Genomic DNA, 12,220 nt, shown 5'->3' with positions numbered 1-12,220 from the left:
GCATTGTACCGAAGTGGTTAAGGACTATTGTCTACACCATCTTAGTCTGAGAATGTATTTAGATCACTAGCACATAGTACTAGGAGGTTGGAACAAGTGGTTGTCAGTTCTCCCGAAGTGAAAAAGCGGAGGAAATAAGAGTCTAGGTAACGGAGAAACAGGTTTGGAGATCACGTGTGAAACCCTTGAGGTGACAGCACCTCCAGACAAAGGTAAACAGTAGGAAGACGGTTCTCTCGGAAATCCCTCTCAGGAAGATCTCCGAGGTTCCTCTGACAACCACCACTTACTGGTACCCATTGTTGACCCCATGCCCCCAACAGAAAATAAACATCAATAAATCAAATACAGGAATACCCAACTATACGACCGAGTGTTATAAAGTAGGTCAAACAAACGTTGAGTGTATATATGTGAAAGCCCCCATGAGGAGGCAAACATTGAAGGGGGGTAGGGGGTTGACAGGATCCATGAACACAACCCTCCCCCCTATTTACGAGCACGTAAAACCCATTTCTATATACGAACATTCGCATTGTGACCAGTCAGCTGGGAACAAAAACTCAGTTGTATAGTGAGGTATTCTTGTATATCAATTTTCAATATGGTTCATGAAACAAAAACTTAAGTTCCCCTCACCTTCAGTATTTTCCTCAACTGTGCTCCTAGTCTCCTGTAAACAGCTCTTCAACACCTGGAAGTAAGGTATAAATGTATTACACACAATATCAAACCACTTGGACAAAATGTAGTGGAACATTTGTTAATTATCACAAAAAACCCACAGTAAAGGAAACTTAGAAGAAAGTATAACTTCTATTTCAGCTAACAGCTATAGCCCTCTTCACTTTCCTGAAAAGGGCTATAGCTATTAGTCAAAATTTTGAAGTTATACTTTCTTCAAAGTTTCCTTTTATTCTGACTGTGGGTTCCTCGTGATTAAGACATTAAACAATTAGAATTAGGAAAACAAAAACAAGTATGCACAATACAGTATTCATGAATATTTGCCTGAAAATAGTTTGCAAATTGGCAAGGAAAATTGCATAAAAGTAAAAGTAAATACTTGCTATACCACTACTACTGCTAGTTATATGTTTTATGAAGCTTGGAAGTGATACGTGCAAAAATTTTAATAATGCAAAAACCAAAACAATATATACACAGGGAATAACCATAATAAATATTACTGTATACCAATTTTTACAATATCTAGCAGTTAAGAGAATAATTAAAGTCATACCAGACTAATTTCCTTTTATCACAAAGGAGCTACCCTTCTTCACCATCAACAGGTTCTCCATCAACGCGTTTCCAGAGCGTACAGGATTGATGGGTGTACGTCCTCAAGCAGCTTATTTCCTCCCATAGCAGAGATACTGGAATACCATCTGTAATTAGAATTACATTCAACACTGCATCTCACTGTAACAAGAACTTTAATTCAAACCCCCAACAGAGATTAACCTTTCTGAGACCGTCCCCAGAGCAAACAAGATAACATTAACCCATTCAACTCCGATGACAAGACATCTTGTCATCGGAATTGAATGGGTTAACACAATTCCATTCAGGCCGTCACCACAATTGTACCAACAGTGAACTGGTCTGGCCATGCCACATTGCCCCCAGATGCAATCGCCACATAGAGAACATAGAATACCTCATGCCACTCTCGTCATACCTAACGGCAACAACACAATATCTCTTCCTTGCGTATCACGTAGGCCAATCCGGTGGCTCTCGCCAGATACGTCGGAGCTATATGTCTCCAGTAAGGGTAACCTGGAGTAGCAGATGAATTGACTGATCTAATGTTGCTCGCTGCATTCAGCTTAATGCATTAAATTCATATTTCAACAACTGGGGGAACTATTTGAAAGAGTGCTTATTGAAAACCGATGCACTTGTGTATTGCACCCATTTAGCAGGGAACAATAACGGAAGCCTTCCTGAGTAGCACTGCATGAACAAGTCTTCAAATCTTATCAATACCTTTGTTGCCATCTGGAGATGCAGTCTCAAGGGGCCGGCATTCTGTCTCCCGACCAGACCTGAGATTTCTACTGTACCCGCAAATAGGGGTACTGTGGGACAGAAGTCATAGCAGCTCTCTTCTGATGGTGGTCTCCAAAACCCATCAACCCCATTACCTCCATCTGAACGCCCAGGTTCTCCATCCCCAAAGCCAGGGGTTCTTAACCTGGGGTGATGATAATGGACTGAGCCGTCGTGTCAATGGATCTCATTTGTCTTCTGCTGTGTATGTGTTGCAGAAGAGTAGAAATCCTGCACAGTTGTATAGCAGCACTGGGGTTACGCAGGCCCTGTGCTACTCCCTCTTGCTAAACTTCATCAGTGTCACAGGTAAGATAACTGTAACATGTGACAGATGGGGCCAGGTGCAGCACCTGACCAGGGCCCACCTTTTGTGGGCTGCTCTCATAGCTGACTGCATCGGCTAGGTTTTATGATGGAGTTTCCCTTCTTCTAGCCTTGTCCTAAAGAGGCTTCCTACCCTACAAGGCAGCAGGGACCCTTCCCAGGTACTGCCACTCCACTCCAGGTCAGAGCGGACCTGGGAGTAATGGCAACTAAGGGACAACTCCACTTTCCCCAAAACTCTGAGAGTCCCCAATCAGAGCCTTGCCACTGGGGGTACGAGATATGATAGCCAGTGCATGGTACTCTATATTTAAAACAAGAAAGCAAAATAGGTTTGTATCACTTATCCTTTTCATATGATTGAATTGTATTTGTATTGGATGGGGTTTGAAATATTTTCTGAGATATCAAGGGGTACTAAGAACACTGAACAAGGTTAAGAACCACTACCCTAAACTGTATTTCCTCCAGTTTTTCATGCATGCAGAGCTGACGACAAGTGGCTATTCCCATCCTCCTACTAGCACAGGACACTGAAGCAGTCCTGCATTCGAACACCACGTCCAAAATTCTATTCTTTCCTGAGGGACGGCTCTTGGAATAACACATCCAACATTTATTTCTCCCCTGAGGGAAGGCTCTAGGACCATTGCCAACTACATTGGGCCTAGGGGTTTCTAGAGGACAAAGCATGGCGAGGAGCCTACACCACAAGGTGGTGTGTAACCACAGCCAAGCCCATCGTCTCTGTCCTACACACTCGGACTTTTGGGGAAGCGTAACAGTCACTGCTGGGAACCAGACAGATGCACAGGATTCAAACCCACAACTAAACACGTGCGAGTCACGCACATTTCCGATTATGCCCCCAGCCTGAGGAGACAATTATCACTACTACTTCTATTGGCCTTTGCAGAGATGCCCTGTCATCCAGGAGGAGCCAAGGTAAGAGGGTGGGGAGGTAAACGGCATGTAGGGATGGTATGAGTGGGAGTGGATTTTATGACTTTTTTTGGCTACCCCCCTTGTAAGGGAGAAAGAGCCTTTGTTATATGTATTTCTATCAGCTTCCACTAGCCTCCATTTCTTTCACATTAGGAACACTGCCAACCAGTGACCATATTCAATATCTTCCTACCAATTGACAGTAAAGACACAGCATCCACACTGACGTTATATCAACCAATCCACTACCCCAGTTCATTCTTGCAGAGGATTCTTGGCATCTAGGAAATGGGTCTCAGCCACCGGTTCAGCCCGTAAGCCACAAAGAGATCTTGTGTTGTCGTCTGGAAGGGGGCGAGTGTAAGATGGAACAATACAACACAGACAACAGAACGTCTCTTACTGGAGAGATTTACGGTTGGGCCTGAGAATGACTGTCAACAATTACGAGGTTGCGGTTCTCAGTCAAAGAAACTCAATGCAACAGTTACTATTGTCGCCCACTCCGTTTACTTCTCAAATTGGCCAATGCACTAAGACTCCAATTTTACTTCTGACACGCCAACTTTTAGTCAATTACTATTGTGTCTGAGTTATAGTGTTACAAAAGCCTTAGTTGTACATAAATGCAGAAGTCGCTACTTACATGGAAGACTATCAATTGATGGTTAAAAACGGCTGCATCCCAGGGAAAAGCTTCTCAATTCTTCCCTGCGGCCTTCTTCAAAAATCAGACGTTGAAATTTTCAAAACAAGGCGGCATTAAACTTCGCATTAACTACTTCTGGCTTGGTAAACACTGCACTGATGCCAAGTCTCTCATAATCTCCACATGGAGTTTTGTTCAGAAGCACATGACGAGCTTGTTCCGCAAGGTGATAAAAGTTCCGAAACTATGGGTCGCACAGTCTGATGCGACATTCAGGAGGGTTTTCTGCCTTGAGTAAAACGAGGACACAAAAGTACCAAATGTAACTAAAGGTTCTGTATACTATACCTCAACACGTTCCCACCCATTTGTATACAATACCTCATCACGATTTCACACGAAAGACAACAGTTGCTGTGCTACAGCCTTTCTTTTCGACCACTTTCACTTAGATATCTGAGCAACAGGCAATATTGAAGGTATAATTCATCTACTGGAAGCTGAATAGTCTATCCCATCTTCCTGTCATTATGGCTTGATTTTGGTACGTCAGTCTTGTTCATACAGCATTCCCTCTTAGCGCGTTTATTGTTCTTCGTGTTGCTGGTTAGCTTTCCACGTCACTGGGTAAGGGCACCACAGTCAGTGAGGGAGGAACCCAATCAACATATCATCTCATGTCAACACAAAATAAGGCATAAAATGTTGCACAAATTAAAGTAGGGAAGCTGTATGTTATTCAAATATATTTTACCAAATTCACAATAAATGTGGTCCATTTTGTTAAAGGTAAATTCATCCACTACATTCATCTCAATCACCATTTGTCGTTTTGATATGGGATGTCAAAGGTTAATTGAGGCAGCACAGTTGTGATTGCATATTAGCTCATACAGCAACAACCAAAGAAACCTATAACCCTGTAATGTACTGTCCTTAGAATGAGACAAAATTAGATTTGATAGTAGTAAGTAGCATTATTGAACAGAAACAGGCGAAGATTCTACAGCCACTGTAAACTCACATTAAGATCAACGAGTTAACCTATCATTTGTATATCGTGATGACCAGCATATTACTTGAATTTCAAGTACGGCATGTTGAAAATAATTCATGTTGTCAACTGAAAACTAAAGATATGCATCCTCATGCACCTTAGCCACTGTAAGTTATAACGCACGACTACCAAATCACCTCTGATACCGTTCCTCTTCCGTAGCACTGGTTCTCGTCTATTTGGAAGACATCTTCTGCACGGAGAGGCACTCTTCAACCCTTCCGTACAAATGAGCTTAGTACAAGAACCAAGGTGATGCTAATTGCCAACAAAGTACCCATTTTACTTGAAGAGCATAATAAGAAAATAATAATCATAACAACATACAAACATACTGCCATTCACTCACTAAATGAGTTCAAAATGTTTATGTACATGAACTACCCCCTCCCTGCCCTGATGGAAGAGGAAGAAGATAAAGAAGAACAACACCATTAAGGAACAGATTACCATAAATTGTTCCTCTTTATTTATTAGCCAGCGACAGTCACACTTAAAACAACACTTTGTCATTAGCTGGAAGGAGGGAGAGGGAGAGGAGGAAGAGGAGGAGGGGGGAAGCAGCAGAGGAGTAAGAGGAAGAAATAATAGAATTTTCATGGGGGAGCGGCAAAGCTATTCCAATCATTTTATGTGACCACTGTTCATCAACCATAATGAATCGGGGACATATGGCATGAAGCGTGTTGTTTCACTCACATGCCAGTACCAGTTCTCACGATCTCTACAAACAAGTTCCCATGCAGTCACCCTTCCCATTCCAAACAACGGTATTATTTTAGTAGTTGTGCACATCTATGCGATATAGCATTAGAATATTAAATATTAATTTGGTAAATTATAATACATGAAAGTAATATGCGATTTTCTTGGCAGAAATAACCTTGCTACAAGCAAATCTACTATGGAACGAAGCCGCTAGGATATGGTCCACATGCCATGTTGTCTGTCCACTCCAGTCCAGTCACTATCTGTTAGACGATGGTTTTCATGTTGTGCACTGGGCATTCTCCAACTCCAGGTGATGTTAATAAGCGCTCTTACGAAGACAATAGGCCTTCCTTGGACTTTTTGAGAGAACACGGGGTTCTGCCGACGTCTGTTAATTCCCCGAGGTACATTAATAAACAGGATGTCAGCATCCGTGATGATGACCTGGATGATCTTTAGAATTTGAGGTACCAAATTACTAAATATAGGTTAGGCTAGGTAGGTTAGGTTATGCTAGGTTAGAATAGAAAAATCTATCCTTTCATTTCTTTGACCTCAGCATCTATCAAAACAAACATGGCGTATCATTCAACTGCCACAACTTTGTTTATTAATAATTTTGTTTTAGCAACTTTTTAACAATTTTCGCATAGAAAATTGCATATTACATTGATGTATTATAATTTACAAAATTAATAATTCATTTTCTATTGCTATATTGCATAGGTGTGCATTTCTAAAATTTACCCAAACAACTCTCGACAGATTCAATTAACTTGCCCCCTGCCATGAATTCTGTGAGCGTCCCGCGAGTCAAATCAACATCTGGAAACATGTTACATGCCCACATAGACAGAGGTGTCATTCACAAATTATGCCAGTAACTGGCCTAGACTGAATCACACAGTGGTTTAATATGAAATAATTTCAGCGATACCCCATGACATTCCAATGGCACTCAGTGTAAAGCACAATCTGATCCCTATCTTGCAACTCTATTTGATAATATTTCTGTTAATTTATCTTTCAAACAGTTTGGGTTGCTAGATCAATTTTACAAATATATGTGGACATACATTACAAATGGTTTTTGTGTTAGTAATCAATCCTGATCTTAATTCATGTGTTATTCCATTGTGTTTTTCCTTTGTACAACTCTTCTGAATTGAATATTTTTTACTTTTTTGCTGTGTTGTTTGGTATAATTGTTGCAACCTTCTAGTATTAATTAACAATTAATCAGTAAACATGTATATTTACCAAACCAAACTGCTTAGAATATGCCACAGGCCTCAACTAGTGACAACACATGACATATAATTGTGAAAATATATAAATCGTAAATGTATCCTCCTGAGGCAGCATTTGCCAGATCAACCTTCCCTTGGGCAGCATTTGCTTGCTTACCAACTCTCCAAGGAAACCTTACACTGGAGAGCAAAGGAAAAACAAAATATTGGTACAAAAAGAGAACAATAACTTGTAAAAACGCATTCAGCTACAACATGATGTTCAAATATGAAGGATCATCCATTCCTTATACTCTCAAAATACGAGGAGCAAATATATTATCTTTTAAACGCGAGGACGTAACAACAAATATGGAGCTAGGGGTCTTCCATTCCGAATTTTCTGGAACGCGGAATATGGAATCAAACCTTTAGTGACCTAATACCTTGCAATAATCTTATTTGTAATTAGTGGCAGACACCAAAGACTAATCGTCTGCGTGGAATAGTACTAGCAGTAGCCGTAGGGGAATTATTCCACCCGGTTTTGGATACGAGTAACTACATAATGGTGGATTACACCAACAACAAGCATGGGAATTACAGTGTTTTAACGAGCCTTCCTACTGTATAATGTAACTGTCATATACATAAACATCTTATCTCGATGGAGAACTTACCATAAACTGGTATGTTGTGTAGGGGTCTACATTTAAAGAAATTCGGCGGCGTATTTTGCAATTACACCATACAGTTACTTTGATGACTCTACGTTTCAATAGCAGTACGTCACAGTCCTCACAAACTGTCGACATATTTATGTATCTAATTTTGCCATAATTTCCCTGAATATTATAATATTGTTTTTTTATATATTATACAATGCTTATCTATTTCTGTAATATTCGAATTTTTCCTTTCAATAAAAATCACGCTGATATTGGATTCTCCCTCATGTTATTGTTGGAACATCTTGGTTTTCTGTGCATTCCAAGTTTTTATATATTCTAAAATCTATTTTGTTTTTCATAAATTATACATTTCATCATTCTGTTTGGGTGAATGCTGCCTTTCAAGTACAAACAGTTATTTCTTGTGTAAATCTATACTACTCATTATGACCTGTTATTGTGTGTGATTAGGTGGCTATATACGAGTATATGTGTATGAACGAATGAATAAAATAACCACCTAAAATTAAAGAAATTTGGGTGCCTCTGGGCCGTAGAGGTAAAATTAGTCGATCCGTTTACGTCCAGGGGGCTCTTTCAAGCTGAAGAAAATATATATGTGGCTTGGATATAAGGTTTTTCATGGATGTGTTAAATTCAAAGGCGACTAAACGGAATGTTGTGAGGGTATTGGGGCTATTATTATTATTATTACTATTATTATTATCATTATTATTGTTAGTGATGCTGTTACTATTGTTGTTGCTGTTATTATTGTTGTTATTATTGTTGTTATTTTTTTTTTTTATTATTGTTATCGGAGCTGGGCGCGTTACCTACGGACGGGTAGTGCGTTACCGGGTAGTGCGTTATCGAAAAATCAGGGGTGCAGTTGCCATCAATACGTTCTCAAGTATAACTTCCTTGGAACATTCTGAACTACACACTTCATTTGCCATGAGATAATATTAATTTCAAAAACTTTTACTATGATCAATTAAATTTTTCTTTATTCAAAATATAATACTACAAGCGAAAAATTGACTTTAGTTATAAGTAAAATTATGTACTAATTTTTATGACGTGGTTTATTTATGCTGTTATTAACACTTCCAGTCCCGTTATGTATATATTTCTTGTGCATAAATTCTGGTGTTCAATATATATATGTATATATATATATTTGTATAATCGAATGTTACTTCTAGTATACACCAATAAAATACATGGTAATCTGAGAAGTAATAATCCGTATTATACTGCCACTAGAAAGAATAAGGAAATTACTATGCACCATGAGTAAGAATTGCATAAAACCAGAGTATCCACACATGCAATAAAGATTAAAACAGGAATAATTATTAACATAACCAAATAATCAAATCAAATTAAGGCAAGGTGAAGGGGAGACTTTACCATTTTGTTAAATTTCGAAGGTAAGTAAGATAGTCCTGCGGACTTACCTGTGGGAAGTAAAAGCGCCATTCATTCAAGTTTATGGAGTGGAAGAGTGGATGAGGTACATCTTTAATAACATCTGGAAAAAGTACCACATGATTGGCAGGAAGCCATAATTTGTCCAATGTAAGGCTGTAAAACAACTTGTGCAAATTATTTTCCCATGTTATTAAGGTATGTTTACAAAGCATTCTCCCATGTTGGAAAATTATGTTGTATGTAAATTATTATCTTACGTTGGAAAAGTATACGAACGAATAATAGAGAGAAAAATAGGATTTTTTGTTGAGGTTAGGCAAGATAGCAACATAGCAACATAGACAACATAAGGCAACATAGCAACATAGCATAGCTTCTGACCAAAGAGGAGCAAGACACATCTGGTATATACAATAAAGTTGGTACTAGAAAAGAATTGGAAGTGGGACAAAGAAATACGCGGTTTTTATCGACCTGAGGAAAAAAAAATCTTCGACAGAATCACTAAAAACTGCTTATGGAGAAACAACATTAAATAGATTGACAAGATTTTGACAAGGTAGATCACGGCATTCTCCTACATAAGCTACAAAATCTCGGAATAATGGGCTCACTTGGAAGATGGTTGCATAGTTTTCTAACAGGCAGAACTCAACAAGTATCTGTCCAAGGAGAACTGTCTGAGCCCAGTAGAGTAAAAAGTGGTGTACCACAAGGGTCAGTGCTAGGGCCACTCCTCTTCATTATACATGTAGGAGATATTGACGAGAAACTAAAGTATACTGAAGCGTCCTCTTTTGCCGATGACACCAGGCTGAAAAGGCAGATAACATGCCCAGAAGATGCAGAAAATACACCAAAGGACCTCAATGAAATACAAATTTGGGGAAGCATCAAACAACATGGCATTGAATGGTGAGAAATTTGAACTTGTACGCTATGGGAGAAATGAAGACCTCAAAAACTCCACAAACTACAAGTACAACAACCAACTCATCACAGAAAGAAAAGAGCATGTCAAAGACCTTGGGGTATTCATGAGCGACGATGCAACTTCCTCACACCACATGAATAAAATAATAGAAGCAGGAAGAAACTTGAGTGGGTGGGTGGGTGCTTAGAACTTTTAACTCCAGAGATGGGCAGTGCCTAAAGACCCTATGGAAGTGTCTGGTAGACCCAAGGCTCGAGTACTGCTGCCGTGCAGCTATGGTCCCCATACAAAATACAAGAAATAGCCAACCTAGAGGCTATCCAGCGTTCCTTCACTGTAAAAATTCAGGGAGTACAGCACCTAAACTACTGGGATAGACTGAGCCAGTTAAAAGTGTACTCTCTGCAGAGGAGAAGGGAACGGTATATAATCATCTATGTGTGGAAAATCCTGGAGGGCAGATCGAGTACCTAATGTGGGGATAGTGGCAAACTACCATCCGAGAAAGGGAAGACTATGCTATATAAAGGGTACTGTAGGCTCTATACAAAGAGTGAAGACAATAAAACACAACTCTTTCACTCACAATGGACCTCGTTTGTTCAACTGCCTCCCAAGAGATCTCCAGACAGACATTGGCCCGGAGTCTTTCAAGAGAAAGCTGGACAAATGGCTGGATGTAGGCTCCATCCACCGATACCAGGATACCCCTACAGCCACCACAGCACCCTGCCAGAAGCAGTACAGAACCAAGGACAACTTGGAACGTGCGGAAGCCGACTTCAGCCGTGTCATTAACAGACAAAATTACCGAAAGTATACCGAAAGTAAGTAGATCCTTAAATGTTACGAGTAACCAAATTCTCACTGACTGAATTTTGTGAATATAGATGAAGCTTTTAAACAGATGTATTCTTTAGCATGAATACAAAGTTTTAGAATGTAAATTGAAGCATATGTTCTCACTTGATTTAGTTTCTATAATTGAATGCTGTGAGAAACAAAAAACGCAACGGTGTAGTGGGTTTGGTTCGGGATGGACAAGCCAGGGAAAATGAGGCTCACAATAACACTAAAATTAAGGTTTATTAATGGTTAATAGACTCGGAGGGAACGGACGTAGTCGCGTTGGGAGAAGGTCCGGAGTGATCGAGGGAAGGCCTCATCAAGCGTCTACTGTACGTGGCTGTGGGCCAAGAGCCACACACAGGAGGGAATGAGGCCACTTGCTGGAGCGAACGGGTCCTGAGGCAGCTTGCTGGAGAGGAGGACTGGTCCTGGGGCGGCTGGCTTGCTGGAGAGAACTGCTGATTGGAATTGAGCCCGGGAGAGAAGTCGGGAGAGATCTGAATTCTGAATTCTGATTTCCTAGGTAAGACCATCCGTTTGCGTGGGATCGGTTTTTGTGGGAGGGGAAGAATGTAAGAAAATGAAAATATAGTAGTGTATAAAAGAGGGCTATTGCCACTGGGCGAAAAGATATTAAACAACTAATTGAAAATAATAATAAAAAATAACAAAGAAAAGAGAGAAAAGAAGAAATAATTAATTTTGAATTTTAGGTTGGTCGTTGGTCGTCTTTGGGTTTGTTGTCTTTGGCGCATGCGTCATGACGTCATAGGCAGAGATTGATAGATAAAAAATGAAAATAAATAAAAAAGATAAAAAGATAAATGATGAAGAAAAGAGAAAAAGAAAAGAAAAAGAAGAATTAATTTTGAATTTTAGGTTGGTCGTTGGTCGTCTTTCGGTTTGTTGTCTTTGGCGCATGCGTCATGACGTCATAGGCAGAGATTGATATATAGATAAAAGAAAATAAAAAAAGATAAAAAGACAAAAAAAAATGAAGAAAAGAGAGAAAGACAGAAAGAGAAGGAATGAGTTAATTTTGAATTTTGAATCGTTTGTTGTCTTTGGGTTTGTTGTTGTCAATTCAATTCAATTCAATAAGTTTATTGTTGATGTACAACAAAGGAGAGAGTTGGGTCTTGCCAACTAACCCCTATACATTTTATATTTAATTTGTTTATTACAGTTTTATCAAAATAAATGTTTATATTACAATATCACAGTGTTGTATTTAACATTTGAAAGCAAACATTGGATGTTTTTTAACAATTTTAGTTAAAATATAATTATTTATGTAATAGCATATGAGTTCAATGAGGTTCCATTGTCCCTGTGCTCTAAATTCATCGATTA

General features: G+C 39.3%; 1 protein-coding gene across 8 annotated transcripts in view; it reads right to left on the bottom strand.

Annotated features, from left to right (window-relative positions):
• LOC143023753 (uncharacterized) overlaps window positions 1–7,774 on the bottom strand; it is a 33,156-nt gene extending 25,382 nt beyond the window's left edge. For 2 of the 8 annotated variants that reach the window (XM_076182363.1, XM_076182358.1), the window contains exons 1-3: window positions 7,657–7,774; window positions 1,244–1,391; window positions 640–694 (exon numbers count right to left, since the gene is read on the bottom strand). The gene's annotated coding sequence lies outside the window, so the exon portion shown is untranslated. Of the gene's footprint in view, window positions 1–639; window positions 695–1,243; window positions 1,392–3,976; window positions 4,269–7,656 lie in introns of all 8 variants that reach the window. The other 6 variants (XM_076182366.1, XM_076182365.1, XM_076182359.1 and 3 more) reach the window with 5 other exon arrangements.
• Between the last annotated feature and the right edge of the window lie 4,446 nt (window positions 7,775–12,220).

The sequence above is a fragment of the Oratosquilla oratoria genome, unplaced genomic scaffold (assembly GCF_046742065.1).
Source record: "Oratosquilla oratoria isolate Oo_2021 unplaced genomic scaffold, ASM4674206v1 SCAFFOLD58, whole genome shotgun sequence".
Lineage (NCBI taxonomy): Eukaryota > Metazoa > Arthropoda > Malacostraca > Stomatopoda > Squillidae > Oratosquilla > Oratosquilla oratoria.
This window is presented reverse-complemented; position numbering and strand designations above follow the sequence as displayed.